The sequence below is a fragment of the Quercus robur genome, chromosome 6, assembly GCF_932294415.1.
Source record: "Quercus robur chromosome 6, dhQueRobu3.1, whole genome shotgun sequence".
In the NCBI taxonomy this organism is placed as follows: Eukaryota; Viridiplantae; Streptophyta; class Magnoliopsida; order Fagales; family Fagaceae; genus Quercus; species Quercus robur.
Window position 1 is genome coordinate 53,957,330 of NC_065539.1, and position 9,165 is coordinate 53,966,494.

The window sequence follows — 9,165 nt, forward strand, 5'->3', positions numbered from 1 at the left end:
CTACACCATCTGCCACTCCCCCTCCATCACCACCTACACCACCATCTGCCACTCCTCCTGCATCAGGATACTCAACTACCAATGGCTCCACATCTATGTCAGTATAGATTATGATTTTTTCAGCATACCATGCCTTATGAAGGTTAGTCATGTTTACGACATCTGTATCTGTTTCTATGTCTCTTAAATCATGCTGTAGATCACCATCAGGAATTAAATACTTATATCGACTGTGTTCCTTAGGAGCACCAACTAGATGGCATAAATCCCAAATTTCAAAGTAACTCAACTTGTTAGGGTCAATCTCTGTCAGTAAACGTACAGACCCACCCACATATTGTATGGTTGGCTCCTCCACAAAACATCCCCCAACATGAATTTCAAGGTCAAATGTGAAGTCAACCATCTGCAATTAAAGTAAGTATTTTGTTTACACACTGACATGCAGAAAGTGACAAGAAGCCAAAAGAGACAACAAGCCAACAAATTGACAACAACACACGGACAAAGGACCACATAAAGCACATGCAAAACCAGATTCCCAACAAATTCATAAGGACCACACTACCCACAATTCACAAACAAGTGCAATCATTGACAAATAAACTTGATTCTTTCAGGTATATGCATTATAGAAACAACCATAGCAAAATGCATATCCTAAGCGATTCTACACATAAATAGGAAAATGCACATTTAACATACAAAAAAAATTTTATTGTGCAGATGAACAGCAAAACCTAACTACGTGGGTGGGTCACCATAAAAAAATGACATCAAGAACCCAAATGCAGATGAAAAACAATCACACATACCTTGCCTAGGTTCGATGATGCAAAACAAGTGTTTTCTCCCTCTCCACACGCTCCAAACCACGAAGAACAAGCCTGATTGCACCTTGGGTCTCTCTCTCGAAAAGTGTTTGAGTTTTGGGAGTTTTGATTCGCATTATGTTCTGTTTTGGGGTTAAAAGGTGTTTTTGTAACGGCAGAGACCGAGGTGGGTTACGGAGAGTGACGGAAACATACCTCAGGTGGGTTAAGTGATACTTTTCAAACCACGGGTAGGCAAAGCGATTTTCGCCCAAACCACAGGTGGGTTATGTGTAATTATCCCAAAATAAAATGACATAAAGGAATAATAACGCAAACAAGGCTGACACAGTCAAGATTTGTACAAGTGACATGGCCTGCATTTTTCCTTTGACATTGGTTACTTTTAAATCATGTAGGTTTATAAATCTGTCCTTTTGAATAACTCCCGCTTATGCCTAATTTAGCATAAGTTGAACTTGATATTTTTATAGATGCCTAATAACAATTACTTCCACTAGGAAAAGTTTTGGTGAAACTATATTATTGGTCCCTCATGTTTATCCTGTAAGCGTAATTGGTCCCTTAAGTTTTAAGTGAGCGCTATTGGTTCCTTAAGTTTTAAAAATGTGCAGTATTAATCTTTCTGTTAACTGCCATTAGTGATGTTGCTTATGTGACTAACAGGATAGTGACCTAGTAATTTTTTTTAATAATGTGGCATTTTTTAATTAAAAAATTGCAAAAAATATTTTACACGTTGTAAAACCATTAATACCAAAATACTTGACCCAGTAAGTAGCAGGTAATACCAAATTCAAGAACTGAAGTGGGAGCAATGGTGGTCAACGACAAGATTTTTTTATTTTTAATCAAATTCTAGGTAGATAGGGTTTGAGCAATGGGTCAAATTCAATGCTCATCATCTTCAAAGTTCACTTTGTCTCAAGGTAGTCAATACCATACTAGTACCGGCCGGTACGTACTGTACCAGTACGTATTCCGGTATCGAAATGTCAACGTTTCATACCAGTTTAAATACCAGCCATACTGGCCAATTTTGAACAATACTGGCCGATATAGAAAAAAAAAATTTTATTTTTATTTTTTAGTTTTGTAATTTCAAACAATAAATAACACTATGCTTATATAGGAGACTTGAGTCAGCTAGCATATCCAAAACTAAGAAAGACTAGACTTCTTTTCCAGACACAAAAGGAGAATCATTCCTATTCCAAATAGAACTCAAAATCAAGTGGTAGACAAGAATTCTAATAGAACTTGATAACTTCAAATAATAGTAACTCAAAAGGAATAAAATTCATTTCTTATCCACAAAGAGTCGAACTCTTAATTCAAGCCATATTCTACAAGCTACGAGTCTTTATTTGCAGTTTTCCTTTAAAAAAAAAAAAAAAAAGCTAAAAGGATGATCTTAATGTTGATAGTTCCTTGGATATCAGTAGGTTGATAAGTCCCGAGCGCTGATGATCTTTGGGCTAGATCCTGAAAACAAGAACACTGAATCAGAGGAGACCGGTGGGGACCGGCCAAAAGTCCTCCGATGGTGAAGTTAGTGAACTTGGAATTCTCTGTGAGAAGGGAGTGATTTCTTGAATAAAAATGTCTGAATGCCTTACCTTCTCATCGAAGAATCCTTATATAGCATGTGTGGAACGGTTATCTATTTAATAACCGTTCCTAATGTTGAGGAGTCCAAAGAATTTGGAGGTAACTTCCATAACCACCATGGAAGTTACCTCAGTGGGACTTGCATTCCATGGAGAATTTGGCACTTAGTAGTTCAATCCAATGAACTCGTCCATCCTTCATTAAGGACAGACGAGACTATCAAGGACGAGTCGTCCTTGTCCAAATGACTAAGGATGGACAAGCTTCCCATGGGACCTCGTTTGTCTAAAGACGGACGAGTTCAACCTAGAAGCTTGGGATGATCACCTTGTTTGCCTGATTTGCCTTTGCTGGTCTTTTATTAGACGAGCCATATGGACGAGTTCAGGAGTTGGTGTTTTTTGTGACACCATCAGTTGCCCCCTTGTCCATGTGGGTCGTCCAACGAATTGGGTGACCTGCTGGCACGTCCTTGGATGTGCATAACTGGTTAATGAACCAATGCGCCATGTGTCACCTTTTTATTGGCAATGAGTCTCGTCGATTCATTTTTTCGAGGCGAGTGCCACGTGTCATCTCCTAACCAGTTGTGTCGTTTTATATGCCTAGGTCAATTTCCTATAAATAGGGGAATTCCTTCGTTGCCCTCTACGTTTCTGAGATTTTCCTTCTTTGACATTCCTCATCTAGAGCCTCGTCTAGGAATTTCCTTGCGTCCATAGCCTTCCTTCTTCTCTCGTCTTTTAGGTTTCTCTTTGATTTTTTTCAAAAAAAATGTCGTCTAGCGACAGTCTAGAGAAAGCCATAGACGAGTACCAATACGAAAGTAGTACAAGTTCTAGTGGCTCTAGTAGTAGTGATGGGGGGAACTCCACGGACGAGGAATATGTTTCTGGCGTCCCTGGATTTCCCTTGGAGGCTATTCAACAAGAGCTTACAAAGGCCTCGAGGTCCCAGGCAGGCACCTCGTCCAAAGTCCCTCCGTCCATCCCTTTGGACGAGGAGGAGGTAACCGTGTACAGTTGTGCAATAGATATCCCTTCCAAAACAGACGAGCAAAGACTAAAAAATTTAAGGACATGGTATCAGATCCCAGACGAGCTTAACCCTAGGTTGCTCGTCCGTGGAGAATGGTGATGTGATCCTCATTTTGGGATAGGTGTCTATGAAGCTTATCTTCTAGGGGGTTTGAGATTTCCTTTAAATGCTTTTACTAGGGAATTATTAGTTAGGCTAGGTTTAGGAGTATGTCAATTCTATCCAAATGCATGGAGATTAGTCATCTCTATGCAAGTTTTATAGAGGGAGGTGTTCGGGGGGTACCGTCCTCTTACGGTGGATGAGTTCCTCTGCTGCTATAAACCTTCAGAAATCCACCAATCCCTTGGCTTTTACTAGTTCACTGCCAGGGGCAAAGATTGTAGAATGATTAGGTCCCTACCCTCGTCTGACAAAAAATGGAAGACGGAGTTTTTCTTCGTCTCCGGCTCCTGGGCTGGGAATCCTTCAGACGTTGGCCGGGACACATTTGGCCATTGTACTGGGGACCTAGGGAACCTTCATCCTGAGGGTAAGTCCCTTTTTTTATTTATTTTATTTATTATTTTTTATATTCTAACTTGTTCCTTTACAGCTATTGGACGACCTTCTCTTAGCAAGTTTCACCGTGATCGTGTCCACAGAGCTCGTCTACACGCAGATAAGAATTTTCATTTTTTAGTGACGCTTAGACGACTGGCTAAGTGGGGGTTAGGCCCTAATCCTTCTGAAGAGGCACTTGCACACAAGATTACAGTAAGGAGAAGTAAGTTTTAAACTTAGAACATCCTTTACACACCTTTTCTTTTTGTTTTAGTTCTAAAAACTTCTCTTTTTCTCCCTTTTTTTTTAAGGAATGGCAACGATGAAAGGAAACAAAGGAAAAGAGGTTGCAGGTGAGGGGGATCGTCCTGAGGCTGGGGATGCTCGTCCTGAGATTCCATCCCAGACTCGTCCGTCTGCTGGGGACAAGAGGAAGTCCCTACCAAAAAATTTGGATTTGGGAAGTCTCCTCAGCCGTCGTGATAAGAGGGTTAAGCATGCGTTGTCCAAGGTGACCAAGCCCAATCTTCCTCAGTCCAATCCTACCGTCCAAACAATTGATGTGGATGTGTCTCCACCTGTTGAGATTACCTCGTCCAAGACCCCTCCTAGGACGATTACATCTGTCTTGTCTCAGCCTCCTTCAAAGGTATCCTCGAACATTATTGAGAATGAGGATTTGGCTTGGGAACACTTCGGGGAAGCTGTGAAGGACGAAGACATAAATGCCTGTTATGATATGTCCCTAAAAGATTTTGAACATTAAGGTGTTCATGATCTTTCTAAGGTAACTTTACTCTCATCTCGTCTTTACTATTTGTGAGAGTGCCCTTTTCGTGACACTCAGGCCCAAGGATCCCGGGCCTAAATGAAAAGGAGGATTTAGTGGACCGGGCCTTGACTCACCGCAGCTAACGAGCTGTTTAAGAATCAAGTGAAATGCAAAGAATACTCCTGACAATATAAAGAAAATGACAAACAAGGATATCGAAGAGTGCCAAAAATTAACAAGGTAAATTCAGAAGGAAAGAAACAGGATTAGCAAAGCAATAAAAATTAGTGCTGTGGGGATCCTGGGAAATATGAAACAATGTTTCATTAATACATTATCTGTTTGATTACAGAAAGCTCACTAGGACGTAATACAAGGTTCAATCAAGCTCAAAAATTGCAGTCTTGAATGACTATTTCAGCCTTCAAAACTTGCAAAGTTTGATTCTCGTTGAATCCGAGTATGTGCAATAGTGGCTTTTACAGGATACCGGGAAGCAATATTTTTTTTTCCCTTTATATTTTCTCTTCACTCTTGATTTTTCTGATAGTTTTTCTAGAGAATTTATTCTTTCTTATCTTTCTCACTTTTTCGCTGCTTCCTTCTTCACAACCCATCCTCTCCTTTTATAATGGAGTTTTCTGGGCTTCCCGGGGAACCATTGGTTCCCCTTTTTTTCTCTTTTGCAAACAGAGTATGTCTTGTCCCCATCGTCTCGGTAAGTCCCTTTTCCGTTTCTTCTCATTCTTTCCTTCTCTCAGTTCTGATTCTTTTGAAAGCTTCTGGTTGGCCATCTTCTTTGGGACGTGCTGAGGTATGCCCTTCTCGGCATCCCTATTTCTGGCGTCTTCCACTTTTCCTTTTCTTTCCTATTTGGGCGGAATCCTGTTCTGCCATTTTTGAAAGTCGTTTGTTATCATTCTTCTTCCCTGTCTTGGTTCCCCGAGGCCTTTTCTGTCTGTGCCATGAGAGGTCACTCGCGTTTTGCTTTTATTTCTTGTTTTCTTCTTCTATCTTCTTTCTATCGATCTATCCCATTCTTCCTTTTTCTTTGTGCCTGAAGGGATCCGTGCTTATTGATGGTTCCTGAGGATCCTTACTTCTTATACTTTGCCCTGGTCCTCTTTTTTTTTGGATGCTTCTTTTTTCTGGGCTTCAGGATCCTCTGGGCCTTTCTTTTATTCCCTCATGGGTCTCCCGTATCTATTTCTTTGGGCTCAGCTTGAATTTTCCTTTTGGGCTGGACTTGTTCTTTTTTTGGGCTTATTTCACTATGACCCTTTTTTTTTTTTTAGACCTCAACATTTAGCCCCCCGAGCTCGTGGGTTGCCTGAAGCCCACGCGTGAGTGATTTAGGTTTCCTAAGATTTTCGTGGGATCCCCTTTTTCTCAACTTCTACTGGGTTCCCTTCCCTTTTTACTTGGGATCCTGGCCCTTTTCTGCTGCTTTTGGTCACCTCCTTTTTGTGTGTCGCACTCCCTTATAATTATTACTTTTTGCAGCTTCCTCTTTACACGGGACGTGGCAGTTGAGTATTTAAGGTAAAACTCCTCTACCCACTTTTCTCATTTCCCGTTACTTCTCATTAATAACCGCTGATTAATCCCTTCTTCAAATTAAATTTCTTTTTGCAACTAGCGCGTCTTTCCATGAACTGTTTTCCCCAACTGCTATTTGTGCCTTTATTGTAGCCGTTTCATCTTATCACTTTGCTTCTCTGAGTCTTTCACTCTTTGAGTTTCTCTTTCTTCTTCTCTTCTTCTCTGTTACTCTGGTCTTCCTCCTTTTCGCACTTTCAATCTCCTTTCTTCTCATAGTACGTGTTGTTCCGATGGCTTCTTCTTCTTCTCGAAAGAGGAGAGAGCGTACTCCCAGTCCTTCTGAGGGTGAAGGTTCTTCTGGTTCTGTTCTGAGTGATTCTCACGAGGTTACCGAAGGTCCGGCCTTCCCTTTACGAGATCCTTGGTATTCTCCCAGTTTATTTTTCCCTCATATATCTCATGGTGAGGCTCCTCCATCCCCTCATGTTTGGATGTTTTCTGGCCAAGCAGGTTTCGCTGGTTCCGCCCAGGTTCTTGACCCTAGAAAGATTTTCGATCTCCAGATTAGACAAGGAATCCGAGAGGCGGTTCCTATTTTCTTTGATTTTGTTCCGGGAAAGATTTAGGGTTGGCCTATATGGGTAGACAAGGAACTGTCTGATGCTGAGTTTGTGGGTCGCTTGGAGCGCGTCGGTATCCTAAAGGCAGTGGCTATTTCCAGAAACCTTGAGGGCTTCAGAGACGCCAAAGGGCTCAGGCATCTGGTACATCGTTGGTGCCTTTCCCTTCATACTTTTTTCTTTTCTGCTGGTGAATTGACGATCACCTTGGAAGATGTGGTTAATAACTTCCTCCTCCCGATGTTTGGTGAAGAGAGCCCCTTTGATATTAACCTTTCTGGTGAGGATCTCGTGGTAGAGGATAAATTGTTTGGTCATTTTGGTGGTCGCGCTGCCTCTTCTAGTGGTAAGCCGGCTAGGATGGGGAGATGGGTGATGACCCTTTCTCGTGAGAAGGATAAGGAAGTGAGGTGGGCCGGTTTTCTAGCTTTTTGGCTTAGTAAGTTTTTGTTTAGTGAGTTCCCTGGGTACGGAGTTAAGTCTTCGTTTTTTCCGTTGGCAATCAAGTTGGCTCGAGGCACCCAGTATCCTTTGGCCCCTCTGTTTTTGGGTCATGTTTACTCTCAATTGGACCAGCTTCATGGAGATGAGACTGAGGGTGATTCTTGTTATGTGATCACTTCATCTCTTCACTGTGCCATTCTTCAGATTTTCATGTGGGACCATTCTGTAGCTACTTTGGCCAAGTGTAGGAATTTGAAATTGGTGAAGGACAAGTTCCAAGGATCCCCCGACATAGTGAAGGGTCTTTGTGGCAATTCTACCGATGCCTTTCCCATCATTTTTCGTTGGATTAGCTTGAAAGGTGGTGGCCTTAATCTTGTGGAGTTATTTGATCAAGCAGGGAGCTTACATTGGAGATCCCCTCGTGAGTTTGGTCCTGGCTTCGCGTGTGATTCTGTGTTGTCTTCTTTTTTATCTTCTACAGGTAATACCTTTGACTTGCGCCGTGGTGATGAGGGCAGTCTTGCCTGCATTAGCCCCTCCTGGCTTCCTGTGCCTTCTTCAAGTGGCGCAAAATATACTTATTATTCAGCACACCGGGTGCTCCGAAAATTTGGTTTTGACTAAGACATTCCTCCAGTCTTTAAGGACGTGGTGCCATCCCTTCCTTCCTTGGATCCTTTCCTGAGGCTACAGGCCTTTTCTTATTGGTCACGGAGGAGCCCCCAATTTGCAGTGCCTAACTCCCAGAGAGGAGTCTTTGCTTCTAGCGGCTATACCAGTTATTGGAGAAGAGTACAAAAGTCTTTTGTTGACTATGTTGGCTCTGGTACAGTTCGGGAAGCCCCGAATCCTAGCATTGTTTCTGCTCCGACATCCAATAGACGTTTATCCCTTCCTACTGCTGGGATTGTTTCTGCTGCTGCAAGCAGCAAGACTGGGTTCGTAGAGTGGCATGCCTCCAGGGGAGGTTGGGTGGCTTATGGACAGGACTTTCCTGAGACTTGGCTGGGTGATAGTCTCATCATTGGCGCTTCTTATGGAGTGCCCATCAAGAAAGGTGCAATGGAGACAATAAGTGCTGCCACTGCTCCGAGTAAAGGTAAGGACGTCAGGCCGAAGAAAATGAAAGCTGTTGATGTTGGCGAAAGTACAGGGGGTGTGGAGATAGGTTCTGAGGTGAAAAGAAAAAAAACTGGGAAATCTCAAGCACAATTGGCATCTCAGGAAGGCAAGGATGTCAAGGAACCTTTGGTTTCAAGGACCCGGAAGAAGACCAAGGTAGAGTCTTCTTTTTCCCAGGTTCCTGTGACTGCTTCAGTTCATGGTTCTTTAGGATCCTCTGGTTTGGTATCCCAGCCTCCTTTAGGACCCTCTGGGCGTACTCGTAGTAAGCAAAAGACTTCTAGAGAATCTGTAGAGAGAGAGAGAAGGGTAAGACTTCTTTCCTTCTTCTCTCTTTTTTTTTTACCTGTTCACCTTGTTGCACTTATTTCTATTTTGCTGACGAGTGGTGATTTCCCTTGCAGTCCAAGCGCAAGTCTGATCACAAGAAGGGTAAAAGCCAATCTTCTGGTGACAATGTGGTATGTGTGTGCCCCCTTTTTTTTTTTTCTCCCTTTTGTTCTGACATTGTGTTGTTAGCATTTCCCGTTGTTTTTTTTTTTACTTGGCGCTGCCTTTTCCTCTTCTTCTTCCTTTAGGTGGAGGTATCCCCTCCTATGACTGGCAAGGCTCTGGGATAGGAAGCTATCACAGCTCT